Source organism: Delphinus delphis, chromosome 7 (assembly GCF_949987515.2).
Source record: "Delphinus delphis chromosome 7, mDelDel1.2, whole genome shotgun sequence".
Classification (NCBI taxonomy): Eukaryota; Metazoa; Chordata; class Mammalia; order Artiodactyla; family Delphinidae; genus Delphinus; species Delphinus delphis.
The window spans coordinates 80,700,720-80,715,373 of record NC_082689.1 but is presented as its reverse complement, the minus strand read 5'-3'; the positions used below and the strand labels follow the sequence as shown (position 1 = coordinate 80,715,373).

The 14,654-nt window shown below is 39.5% G+C and overlaps 1 pseudogene; it reads left to right on the top strand.

Moving 5' to 3' along the window:
• Window positions 1-10,818: 10,818 nt before the first annotated feature.
• LOC132428645 (caspase-6-like) lies at window positions 10,819-13,255 on the top strand (annotated as a pseudogene).
• Window positions 13,256-14,654: the final 1,399 nt, after the last annotated feature.

Genomic DNA, 14,654 nt, shown 5'->3' with positions numbered 1-14,654 from the left:
ACATGGGGCAGCAAAAGCTTCTTTAACACCAACTAGCAAGTGACTCTTGGGAGAGGCCCAGCGCTCAGAATCCCAGCTTGCAGCTGACAGGTGGTCATTACTGCCTTAACCTCAGAGACACCCAGTAAAGGTTCAGGACTCAGCAGCCTGACAGCACGTGTGGAAAGCTGACTAGGGCCACGGGATGGAGGCTACAGCAGCCCTCAAAATTACACGGCTTCCAGGCCACTTCCAATAGCTGGGCCCCAAGCTTGGAGCAAAGGGGCAACTATATCCCATGACAGTGAAATGCTCTGTTCCAGAATCGGAGGCTGAAACCCTACAAACGCAGGTTCCTTTCCCCACTGCAGCTTCACGGCCACTGATGAGCAGTTTCTGATGCCAAAGACGCTCGTCCCTGGTGCTTCCTGGGAAAGATGGAGAGAGGCTGGGATAACGTGTGTTCCTGATCCCTTGGATGGGATGACAGAGTTATAGACAGCTGGAATGTAAGAACCAGAAGGTCTTTGAGATCAGGCCACCTAATAATTTTCACTTTCTAGTGACTGCTTTGTTCAAACAACAGCTTGCAGAAGCATAAATACCAGAGAGGAGACTGAGGCTGCTCCCTTCGGCAGGCAGGAGCCAGGAACCCCAGTTGTCCGTACAGGGACAACCTCTGAGCTGGCTTGATGGAGGCTTGGGAATTTGGTTTGCAAATCATGCATTTAGCCCAAGCCTGCATTTTGCAGTATGGAAACCACTGCCCAGGAAAGGTAAGGTGACTCATCCAAGGTCACACAGTCAGAAGGACCAAGAACAGGACTCAAGTTCCTGACTGCCAGTTCAAACACGCTTTCCTCTAAACGGTGCCACCCCCTTTTGTAGAAACAGCCCTCCACACCCTGCCTCCCCGTGAGCAAGTTCCAGGCCCACCCCAGGGCTTAGACTGAGGTAAAGAGTAACTTAGTGACAGTATGTTTTACTGATGCATTTATCACACACAATAGGGAAAGCTCTGCTTTTTACCAACCCATCCCCTCCACTCCCCACCCCAACTGACCCCCAACATGGGCAACTCATCAGAGCCTTTCAATGACTTGGAACTTTCTCAGGATCCCCTGTGGCAGGCCCATTCCCTTTCTGTAGCATTTCTTGCAGCACTGAATCAAATGCCTGCAATGCTGTGATTCTTCAATTTGCTGCGTTTGTCCCTACACAGTATGTGTTTGATTTTAAAATGCTGTTTGCTCCACTTTTTAATTTCATTTTAGAAGCCTGCAAGGAGAGATGCCAACATTTAATCGTAGGGACTGGAGGGGACTTTACAAACTGCTTACAAGGCACAAACAGAGCAGTTATCTTCCTATTTCCCTTTTGATCGAATTGGCTGCTGTATCATATGCCGTAACAGTGTGAACCAGAAAGCACTTTTGCATCCTTATCTCACCCTTGACATAATCAAAAGAAAAAACACATTGTAATAAAAAAGAAAAACGGAAACTAGAACTTCATATTTGTTTAAAAGTTAATTAAACTTGAAAGGTTTGTAGGGACGATTCATTTCCTTTAGTAGCTTAATACCATAAGGTTCACATTCCATTTTACTGGTGGAATGATAAAAAGTAACCTGATGTTATTTTAATCATAATAATAAATGATATATAATAAAGCTAGAATAAAGAGGTTCTTTTAAAACACATGTTCCACACAATTCTGAATTGACTTATTAAAAAAAGGCTCTGTAAACATTTTCAAGGTGTGAACCTGTTTAATTGCTTCTGTTAATACTACTTTCATTCCTTCCTAGAAAGATGACTTTACAGTAAGCACACAGGTATGTCTTTATATGCCTCCTAGTTAATCCTCTGAATTGACAAGTTTAAAATGGATGGAGTATGCTCTTTATAAAGAAAGTTGAACATACAATTAAACAGAACAGGCAGCCTCCCACAGCCTCTGGGTCACTCAGATTTGGAGTCAGATAACATCCCTGTCCTTGTCAGCTCCACGTCAGAAGCACCTATCAGAAGGACGATGCTGAGTAGTCTTTGAGGTAAAGCAGGAATCTTAGACAAGTCATACTGAAGATGAACACGGGCGCTGGTGTTATATTACCCCAACCAGACACAACAAATGGAGCCAGGATGTGGACTGAACATGGATTGCCTCTCTATGGAAAATACTGTACATGTGTACGTCCATGTGTGTTGTCTGTGTGTGTATGTGTTTGTGAGGTAAACCATTTCAGAGAAAGAAGAGTTGCTGATGAGAGACAGCAGGAATTACTGAATAAGGTAAGAAGTCCTCCTGCTGAAAAATGTGGATAAAAAGATTTCCAAGCCTCCAATTCTAAAATTCTTTGATTCTGTGGAGTAGAAGTGAATGTTCCATCAGCAAACTGAGATCCCCAAATTCCAAGGGTTTAGCTCACCTCTTCTGACCGGTTACCCTTTGATGGGAACCACTTGCCAGAATATTAAACTTCCTGTTTCCTGTCTCCCCCAAAAGCCTTCTCCACAAGCACCCTGAAGACATGGCCTGTATTTAATTCATCTTTGTGATCCCAGCATAGTACCTGAAGCATGTAGGGGAAAGTCCAATAAATACGTTGAAAGACAGAACGGAAAAATTAGTAGGGACAATTTAAGTTTTATTTTTAAATAATGAACGCTTACATATCAGATGCTAATCAAAATCCTTGGTACCTAGATGTTACATGAATAGATTCCTCAACTAAAATACTTCTTTTCTAGTAACTACTATGCCAAGCTTCCCAATACATAGCACAAAGGGGATTTTTATTGTTTGATTTTATTGTTTGATTGTCTATTATTCCTCCTTCCCTTGGAAGAACCAAGCAGCAACTCCTTCCCTATCTCTCAGATTTTCAGAGTATAAAAACAATCATTGAAAAATAGAATAATCCTGGCCATCTCTTTAATCAGGAACATTAGACAGGAACAAGACAATGATGTCTGCTCTCATCACTTCTATTCAATATTGTACTGTCACTTCTAGCCAAGGCAATTAGGCAAGAAAAAAAAAGTATCATATTGGAAAGAGAGAAGTTAAACTATCTCCATTTTTAGATGATCTTGTATACAGAAAATCCTAATGAATTCAGTAAAAAACTATTAGAATCAATCAATGAGTTCAGCAAGGTTTCAGGATATGCCATCAAAACACAAGAATCAATTGTATTTCTATGTACTACAAACAGACAATCCAAGAATGAAATTGAGACAATTTCATTTACACTGCCTCTGAAATAATAAAATGCTCAGCAATAAATTTAATTAAAAAAGTGCAAGACTTGGACACTGAAAACTATCAAACATCACTGAAAGAAATTAAAGAAGACCTAAATAACTGGAAAAACATCCTGTGTTCATGACTTGAAGACAATATTGTTAAAATGCAATAATCCTCAAATTGATCTCCAGATTCAATGTAATCCTTATCAAAATCCCCGCTGGCTTTTTTTCAAAAATTAACGAACTAGTCCTAAAATTTGCATGGACATATAAGAGACCCAGAATAGCCAAAGCAATCTTGGAAAAAAAAAAAGAACAAAGTTGGAAGACTTACACTCCAGAATTCAAAACTACTACAAAATAAAAACAATCAAGATTGTGTGGTAGTGGCATAAGGACAGATATATAGATCAATGGAATAGAATTCAGAGTACAGAGTAATTGTATATCTTTTTGGTCAAGTGATTTTTGACAAAAGTGCTATGACAATCAATGGCAGAAAGAATACTCTTTTCAACAAATGGTGCCAGGACAACTGGACAGTTACATGCAAAAGAATAAACTTGGATCCCTAACTCACACCATATACAAAAATTAACTCAAAATAGATCAAATATCTAAATAGAAGAGCTAAACCTATACCCTTAGAAGTAAACCTTTGTGATTTTGGATTAGGCGCTAGTTTCTTAGATATGACCCAAAAAGCACAACTTAAAAAAGAAAAAAATTAGATAAACAGGATGTTATCAAAATTAAAACTTTGATGTTTCAAAGGATATTAGCAAGGAAGTTAAAAGACAACCTATAGAATGAGAGAAAATATTTATAAATCATATATTGGATAAGAGTCTAGTACCCAGAATATATAAAGAACTCTTATAAATAAAATAAGACACATAACCCAATTAAAAATTGGCAAGGGATCTAAATAAACGTTTCTCCAAAGAAGATATACAAACGGCCAATAAGCACATGAAAGATAATCAATATCTTTAGTTAGCAGAAAATGTAAATACAAACCACAAAGAGCTACTACTTCATACCCACTAAGATGACTATAAGCAAAAAGATGGACAATAAAAAGTGTCAGTGAGGGGCTTCCCTGGTGGCGCAGTGGTTGAGAGTCCGCCTGCCGATGCAGGGGACGCGGGTTCATGTCCCGGTCCGGGAAGATCACGCATGTCGCGGAGCGGCTAGGCCCGTGAGCCACGGCTGCTGAGCCTGCGCGTCCGGAGCCTGTGCTCCACAACAGGAGAGGCCACAGCAGTGAGAGGCTCGCGTACCACAAAAAAAAAAAAAAATGCCAGTGAGGATGTAGAGAAACTGGAACCCTCACACATTGCTGGTGGGAATGTAAAACTGCACAGCTGCTTTGGATATAGTTTGGAAGGTCCTCAAAAAGTTAAACATAGACTTGCCATATGATCCAGCAATTCCACCCCTAGGTATATACCCCAAAGAAATGAAAACATATGTCCACACAAAAATTTATACATGTATGTTCATAGAAGCATTATTTGTAATAGTCAAAAAGTGCAAATAACCCAAATTTCCATCAAGATGAATAGATATACAGCATATGGTATATCCATATAATAAGGATACTTTTCAGCCATAAAAAGGAATGAAGTACTGGTTTCTGAACCTTAAATCTTGAAAACATTATGCTAAAGAAGCTAGACACAAAAGGCTGCATATTGAATGATTCCATTTATATGAAATGTCCAGAACAGGCAAATCCATACACTAGGGAGCAGATTAGCGATCGTCAGGGGATGAGGGAAGGAGGAAATGGGGAGTGACTGTCAGTGGTATGAAATGTCTTTGTAGAGTCATGAAAACATTCTGGAATTAGTGATGATGGTTGCACAACTTTGTGAACATACTAAGAACCACTGGATTGTACACTTTAAAAGGGTGAATTTTATGGCACATGTATTTATCTCAATTAATTAACAGTAATAATGGTGAGATACTTTCATATATTTTCATGCTGGTAAGAATGGTCACTAGCAGAACTTGAAAGAGAGGTCTGGAAAATGGTATCAAATTTTACCTGATAAATCAAATTATAAGAATTTACCCTCTATAAATAATGTCACAACTTTAGCTCTAAAGATTATCTTCAATGTTGTTTATAATACCAAATTGGGAATAGCCCGAAGGCACAACAGAGATTTTGTTAAACCATTTATGGTACATCCATTCAGTTTAATACGTCACCTATTAAAATTATGTTTACGATATACTGTTAACCAGAAAAAGGAGGATATAAAATACAACAGGCAGTATGATCCTATTTTTGTTTCTTTAAACTATATATGTATGTATTCATGCCTCCATGTTACAGAAATAATAGAACCAGGCAGCCCAACACTATAGCCACTAGCCAAGGAGGATATTTAAATTTAAATTAATAAGAATTAACCAAAATTAAGAATTCACTACCTCAGTTACTCTAGCCACATCAAGTGCTCAGTAAACAGAGGAAGACAGTGGCTACTGTAGTGGACAGCACAGAACATTTCTGAAATTGCAGAAAGTCCTACTGAAATGAGTTGATATAGAATACACACTAAGAGGGCTTATAGATGTTTTTAATTTTCTTCTCTTTATGTTTATTTTCTACTTTTTCTGTAATAAATATAAAAGAATATTTTTATTTTTTAAAGATTCAAAGTAAACTGAAACAGGGGAGAAGGGATCTGGAAAAACACTCACTGGGTGCAGGTATCGCCCAGCACAAATGCAGGGAGTCCCTCTGATCTGGGCAGCAAAGGGGCTGGTCCTCCCCTGCTGAGACAACACCTCTGCACCCACAGGGCAGGGGCAGCTTCACAGACTGTTGTGTGATGGATGGATTTCCAGAGTGATAGAACACTTATTTCTGCTCATTTTGTCCAGATATAGAGTTGCTTTCTGGGGAAGAGGATGTGCAACCTCCTCACGTGGCCACAGCCTGAAGTCCTTCCTCCTAATAGAGATTCTGAACAATAATCACTTTGGAACTGCAAGAGGCTTGGGGAAAAGGCACTCTCAAACTTTAGGCGATTAGCTCATACTTTCTGGAGGACAACATGGAAATATATATCTAAAGCCTTAAAAATATTACAGCCCTTTAAGCAACTGTGTCACTTCTTGAAACTCTATTCTAAGGAAATAATAGAGGATGTGCTCAGAGATTTAGCTACAAGAATGTACATGACAGAGTTGTTTACAGGGGCAGAAGGCTGAATTCAAGCTAAAAGTACAAGATATGGCCTCATGGTGGAATATTATACTAGCCATTAAAAAATAATGCTGTGCAGGAATATTTAATGACATGGAAAATGTTTATAAAGGTTAAGGGTTTTTTTTTTTAAGTTTTAATACAGTGTGACAAGTACCAAGAAAAAATATATACACACATATGCTTAGAAGAAGTGAAAATGATTAAAACATAAACAGTGTCACCTACTATGTGGCAGGAAAATATCTGATGCAGGAGGTAATCTATTATTTTCCACCTTTTGTATAATGAACATGTATCACTGTGGTAATAAGAAAAAAATAAAAGTTACTGTTTTTAAAAAAATGAAATCATATTGATTTAAGACAGGAAATCTCTGTCCTTAGAACTAGAAACAAAATTATCATGATAGTTGAGGATTTTTACAGTTGGCTCCAGGCTTCCTGGCTGCAAAGGCAAAAAGAAATATAAAGACTTATACAGGTTTCCACTGTTTGATTTATCAGTTCTTCCCAGAAGATAAACTACCATCCTGGCACTAGATTCTAAGAGAAATGTATGATGTACTTTTCTCAATAACACTAATACCTACCCTGTAGAGCAAGACATCGGGGGATTACTCACAGCCCTTATCTTTGTTCTAACTACTCTTGTAGCTGCTTAAGAGCTGTGGTCCCCATATCTCACTGAGGGACAAATACCACACACACAGTGCCTGGTATTTTTTTCATAATGTACTTCCATCCCTATTTTCCTACCATAGCAAAACAGCCCCCAGATGAATGGGATGGTTTCAGTAAGACACCAATGATACAATATCGGATTTTTATGCAATATTTTGATGGCGTCACTGTTTCACAAGAATACTCAGAAGACTGTCTCACAGATGCAGTGGATCTTGAGGAGTGGTAGATGTGACATACTTTGAGAATGTAAGTTTCTTAATAATACATCTTTTGAGAGCCCTCTAAGAAGAGAAAGTAGAAATTCTAAATAATACATCTTCTAAGAGCCCTCTAAGAAGAGAAAGTAGAAAAAATTAAGTCAATGGCTATGAATGGTTGCTCTAAAAGTTGATGGAAGCCACAAAGAGGCAGAGGTAAACTAACAGCCCTGAGGTGGCCCCTGGCAAGCTGAACCCTCACCATGACAAGAAGTCACTTCCAAACTAAATCTGTCAGAGTCAGAGTCCCTGAAGAGTCAGACACTGGGGACGGGGGTGAGGAAAACTGAGCCTATTACCTTTGGTTAATGTCTATCCTTCCTACAGAAACAATTTAAATTACATTTCCCTCTGTATCTTACCTACAGTTTCTCTCAGATCCAAGCCACTCCTAGAGAGAAGCAAAGACTTTGTAGAACTTGGGAGACTATTAAAATAGCATTCTTCTCCTTCCAAGTCCTCTCCACCCCTAAATACCTTCCATTCCTTAAGTCTGATGCTTATCTTCAAGGCCGAAATCAAGTCTTTCCTGACAAGCTGTGTGACCTTTGTTTCATCTGTGACCTCTAAGAACACATTCCCACTACACAACTCACTGATGCTCATCTTGCATGCATGTGTCCCCAACCAGGCTGTAGGCTGTGAAATATTGGGCATCTCACCCAGCACCGGCCACAGTGTCTTGTGCATGAGTACCAAAGTGACAAGTTCATCTAAATTCCCAGGTTGTCCACTGCCCCCTTGGTAAGTTATAGGTAAGGTTGGTAGCACAACTGTTAGCAAAGCAACGGTGATAAAAGTCCAAAGTTTCTTGACTGGGAACACATTTTCTAAGATTAGTTTAACAAATTAAATTTTTTGTGCTGCTCACAATGGAGAAAAAGAAGGAAATATTCTTCTTGACATCTAAGGAGTTCAGTCTCCTGGAAACTGAAGATGCATATGTAGCTAATTAGAATAGCATGTTATTAATATGAAAAATGTGAGAGGACACATAAAAACTGCAAAGAAAAGCCATCAACTATGTTCCTCAAGAGATGGCTTCAGTTTACATCCCACTGAATTTGGGCCACAGGACTAGAAATGATGTCTAGCAAAAGACAAGAGACCTTCCTCTACTCTGAACTGACCTGACACTTGCAGAGCCCTGGCCTCTGAACTAGGCCATTCATTTGCAGAAGACTCCACACACTGAAGGCCACCTAGTGCATGACTCTGGCCAGGGCAGTGAGGAAGCTGAACCACAGCCAAAGGAAGCAGCATTACACCAGGCACAAGAAAACTCTGAGGAGCCAGGAGAGCTGTCGTGACAGCTTTGAAAGCTTGTCAAGTGGAAGATGGGCTGGATAAGCATTTTTCATACTGCAAAAAGCCACCCATAGGTGGGTCATGAAACCAATCTAGAGGTAGAAGACTTACAGTAAGTGCTGTTTCATAAAATGCTTGTCATGCAAATGAGTGTGTGTGTGTGTATGTGCACAGGCATGTGCACTGGGGCATGCAAAGGGATTTTTTTCAAAACAGTTTGCAAGGCTGTGAATTAGACAAATTATTTGGTAGTTTATAAAAGGACAAACTTCAATTCAATAGAAGGAAAATACCTCAAACAAATGAAACTGTCTCACAATGGGGTTTATTACTGTGAATGGCAGACAGCTTCCAGCCCCTGAAAGACCCCAAGCAGCATCAAAGCCACAGATTGTCAAGGAGGATATTCATGTTAGTGGAAAGTTAAATAGGAAGAACTCCAAGTTTCCTCCCCATTCTATGAGACATCGGTCTAAATCACAGGCACTTAACTGCCACTGAAGGCACAATTAGGAGGGAACCAACTCCACAAAGTTACAGGGGTGAATGTATACAGCCTGAAATTTCATTTGGTCGTTTATACTGGAACAGCACCTCTGTGAAAGGAAAAGTTATAAGTGATACTTAGACTAAGGGTTCTCAATCTAGGGATACATCAGAATCATCTGGGGAGCTTGTAAAAAGATGCCCATGCCTGGATCCCAACATATATCAATTAAAACACTGGGGCCCAACACTTGTATTTTATTTCTGTTTCCCAGGTAAGAATTGCAAACCCCTGATTTATATGTGTAAAATGTAAAAAATGACATTTTATAAAGCTGAGAGGGAAGGAAAATAGCTCCAGGATTTTACATGAATAAAAAGAAAGAGCTGGAAAACATCAAATCATGGCTTTTGAATTCTGCTCAGGGTGTAGAGAGCTGAAAAGAGCATCACTCCCATGCTTACAAATAAAAAGTCAGATCAACTACAAGTTCATATCTTTCTTGAATCCATTAGACAGCTGAGGTCTCAGTGGAACAAACTAGCCCAGAATCTGAGGAGAACCAGGCACCTGCAGGAAGAAACAAGACATGAGCACTTGTTTTCCTGAGGTAGATGCACCTGGACACTGGCTAACAAGCATCAAGTAACAAATAACAATGGAACACTGCTGGGAGAGTTGAAAGAGCATGGAGACGGACCACTCTGAGCCACAGTGCAGAAGGAAGACCAAAGGCTGACACTGAAACAATGAGAAAAGCCCTTCAGCAAACCAGTCCCAACTCTAAACTCAAGGTGTCACTAGAGGAATCTGAAGTCTGTGGTGCCCTGAGGATAGGCTCACCAACAACACACCTCAAATCCAGTCAACTCCTGACCAGAATGATCAATTCCCCACACTAAAGGGCTAGCAGAAATAGAAAGGCATTCCATCTCCAGGAATAAAATCGATTTATCTCAGCCTCTAATGGCCTGCACAAGAGGTCCACATCTTGACAAAACATTACAGAGCGTACAAAAAGCAAGAAAAACAACACTGCCAAGAGACACAGCCATTAACAGAACCAGACTCAGATATGACACATATGGGGAAGCTATCAGACACAGAATTTAAAATAACCGTAATTAATGGTAAAAGTCCCTAATAGAAAGGGTGGGCAATATGAAAGATCAAATGCATATTTTTAAACAGATAGAAACTATAAGAAAGAATCAAATGGAAATGCTGGAAAGGCTAAACACAATAACAGAAATGAAAAATGCTCTCAACAGGCATTCTTCAGTAGATGTGACACATCCAAGGAAAGAATCAGTGAATTGAAAACAGGTCAACAGAAATCCCCAACTAAAATAAGGAGAAACAAAGAGAGGAATGAAGCAAAACCAAAGTGTCCAATAGCCATGGAATAATACCAAAAGTCCTAACCTAGGTGTAGTTGAAATTTCAGAAGGAGAAAAGAAAGAGAATAGGGCAAAAGAAATGTTTGAAGAAATAACTGCTGAGAATTTTCTAAAATTAATGACAGATACCAAACCACAGAACCAAAAACTCAAAAACGCTAGAGGATAAAAACTAAGCATGTGCAGGCATGTGCACATGTGAGCATGTGCGTGCGTGTGCACGCACACACACACACACACACACACACAGAGGCATATCAGAGGCTGCATATCAAAGACAAAAAGAAAATCTTGGGGGGCTGTGGCCCGGCTGCAGGAAGAGGAGGCCGCCTAGGCATCAGTGCTGTGCACTCAGCTGCAATGAGCTCGGCACCAGGGCTCCGTGGGGCTCCCGGTGCAGGTGAGCAAAACATGATAAACAGATGCCTTCCCTATGAGAAGGGTAAAAACGCAACCGAAATGCAAAAAAAGATTTGTGCAGTGTATGGAGAAGGTGCTGTGACTGATCAAACGTGTCAAGAGTGGTTTGCAAAACTTCACGCTGGAGACTGCTCACTGAACGATGCTCCATGGTCAGCTAGACCAGCTGAAGTTGAGAGCGATCAAATCAAGACATTAATTGAGGACAATCAACATTATACCACGCAGGAGATAGTTGACATACTCAAAATATCCAAATAAAGTGCTGAATATCATCTACACCAACTTGGTTATGTTAATCACTTTGACGTTTGGGTTCCACATAAGTGAAAAAAAAACCTTCTTGACCATATTTCCACATGTGATTCTTTACGTAATGAAAACATTCCATTTTTAAAACAAATTGTGATGGGAGATGAAAAGTGGATACTGTACAATAATGTGGAACAGAAGAGATTGTGGGGCAAGCAAAAGGAACCACCACTAACCACACCAAAGGCTGGTCTTCATCCAAAGAAGGTGATGTTGTGTATATGGTGGGATTGGAAGGGAGTCCTCTATTATGAGCTCCTTCTGGAAAATGAAACGATTCATTCCAACCAGTACTGCTCCCAATTAGACCAACTGAAAGCAGCACTCGACGAAAAGTGTCCGGAATTAGTCAACAGAAAACGCATAATCTTGCATCAGGATAATGCAAGACTGCATGTTTCTTTGATGACCAGGCAAAAACTGTTACAGCTTGGCTGGGAAGTCCTGATTCGTCCGCCGTATTCACCAGACATTGCACCTTCGGATTTCCATTTATTTCGGTCTTTACAAAATTCTCTTAATGGAAAAAATTTCAATTTCCTGGAAGACTGTAAAAGGCACCTGGAACAGTTCTTTGCTCAAAAAGATAAAAAGTTTTGGGAAGATGGAATTGAAGTAGGCTGAAAAATGGCAGAAGGTAATGGAACAAAATGGTGAATACGTTGTTCAATAAAGTTCTTGGTGAAAATGGAAAATGTGTCTTTTTACTTAAATACCAAGAGAACTTTTTGGCCAACCCAATATTTCAGGACTTTCCTTGCCAGTATGGCTGGGAGGCTTTCCTGGGGCACACCAGTGGTCTGTCTGCCTGGAAGAGGAGGAGGATGCAGCAGACCTCTATCTACTCTATATGTTGACCTTGGGCTTGGAGGAGCTCATTATTTAATATGGCTTAAGTGATTGTTTTTTAAACTTTTCATAAACAGAGAAGTGTTTGATACGGCAGAAACGTACAAAAGGGACCACAAGAGGAGAGGAATTGCTTTAATCTTCAATCATGAGAGGATCTTCTGGCACTTAACCCTGCCAGACAGGCAGGGCACCAGCACCGACAGAGACAATCTTAAGCCCAGGTTTTCAGATCTAGGATTTGAAGCGAAATGCTTTGATGATCTTAAAGCAGAAGAACTACTGCTCAAAATTCATGAGGCGTCAATCGCTAGCCACGCAGACGCCAATTACTTTTTGTGTGTTTTCCTGAGTCATGGTGAAGGCAACCACATCTATGCATATGATGCCAAAATTGAAATTCAGACACTGACTGGCTTGTTCAAAGGAGACAAGTGTCAGAGCCTGGTTGGAAGACCCAAGATATTTAACATTCAGGCATGTCGGGGAAACCAGCGCGATGTGCCAGTCATCCCTTTGGATGTAGTGGATCATCAGACAGACAAGCTGGACGTCAACCTAACCAGGTGGTTTCAGCCTCAGTTTATACACTTCCTGCTGGAGCAGACTTTGTCATGTGTTACTTTGTGGCAGAAGGTTATTATTTTCATCGGGAAACTGTGACTGGCTCATGATACATTCAAGATTTATGCGAGATGCTGGGAAAATTCAACTCCTCCTTAGAATTCACAGAACTCCCCACACTGGTGAACAGGCAAGTTTCTCAGTGCCTAGTGGATATCTGCAGAGACCCAAGTGCAATTGGAAAGAAGCAGGTGCCCTGCTTTGCCTCAATGCTAACTAAAAACTGCATTTCTTTCCAAAATCTAAATGATAGGTGCTATTTTGTTTTATGTATCTGTATTTTTATATAAAGAAGTATCACTAAATACTTAAATTGAAGCAATTTAAATGGTACAGCAATTTTAAATGTTTAAATGAGAGAACTTAAAAAAAATAGTTCATATTGGACACGGTGAAGGGGTTTTATATACGTAGAAATGAAATTCTCAGGAAATTCCTATAAATAAAAATCCACAAGCATTTGTAATACTTGACTTTTGTAGTAAATTGCAAGGTTATTCAAAATATCTGACTGATTTAACTTGTATTTTGTGACATTTTATAAAACTTTATAATGTTTTTAAAAGTTTTTGAAAGCTAAAAAAAAAAAAAAGAAAGAAAGTAAGTCTCAAACCCAGTGGGAAAAAATGAAATATTAAATACAAAGGAACTAAGATAAAAATTTCAGAAGACACCTTGTCAGAAGGCATGCAAGTAAGACAATGAAGCAACATCTTCGAAGTACTGAAAGAAATAAACTGTCAACACAGAATTCTGTACTTAGTGAAAATATCCTTCAGAAATGAAGGAGAAATAACTGCAATAGGCAAACAAAAACTGAAAGAATTCATTACCAAAAGACCTACACTACAAGAAATACTAAATGAGGTTTTATAGTCAGAAGGAATATGATGCCAGACAGAAATCTGGATCTACACAAATGAAAAGTGTTAGAAATGGAACAAATGAATGTCAAATATAATTCTTCTTTTTCTGATATTTAATTGCTATAAAAGGTAACTGAATGTTTAAAGAAAATCAGCAAACTATGGCCTGCAAACCAAATGCAGCCCGCAGTCTGTTTTTGTATGACCTGTGAGCGAAAGATGGTTTTTATATTTTTAAAGTGTTGTTTCAGAAAAAAAAGAATATGCAGCAGAGACCATATGGGGCCTCAGAGCAAACTATTTACTTTCTGGGCCTCTACAAAAAAAAGGTTTGCTGACCCTTTGCCTAAAACAAAAACAGTAACAATATTTTGTTTACAGCATATGTAGAAAAAAAATAACAATAACACAAAGGATGGAAGAGAAGGGTTGGAAATATACTGCTGAAAGTTCCTTAGACTACACATGAAACGGTGTAATATTACTTGAAAGTAGACTCTGATTAATTAAAGATATATAGATATAAATAAACACTCTAGGGGAATCACTAAAAATGTTAAAGAAGCATAAATAAGAAGTGGAGATAAAAGGGAATCAAGAAATGCTCAGGTAATAGGGAAAAATGGAACGGAGAGAAAATAACTAGCAAGATGGTAGCTTTTAATTAAGCCATATTAACACCACAGTAAATGTGAATGGTCTAATACACCAGTTAAAAGACAGATATTGTTAGATTGATTTAAAAAGTAAGACCCGCACATCCCTCATGGTGCAGTGGTTGAGAGTCTGCCTGCCGATGCAGGGGGCACGGGTTCGTGCCCCAGTCCGGGAAGGTCCCACATGCCACAGAGCGGCTGGGCCCGTGAGCCATGGCCACTGAGCCTGCGCATCTGGAGCCTGTGCTCCGCAACGGGAGAGGCCACAACAGTGAGAGGCCCGCGTACCGCAAAAAAAAAAAAAAAAAAGTAAGACCCAACTAT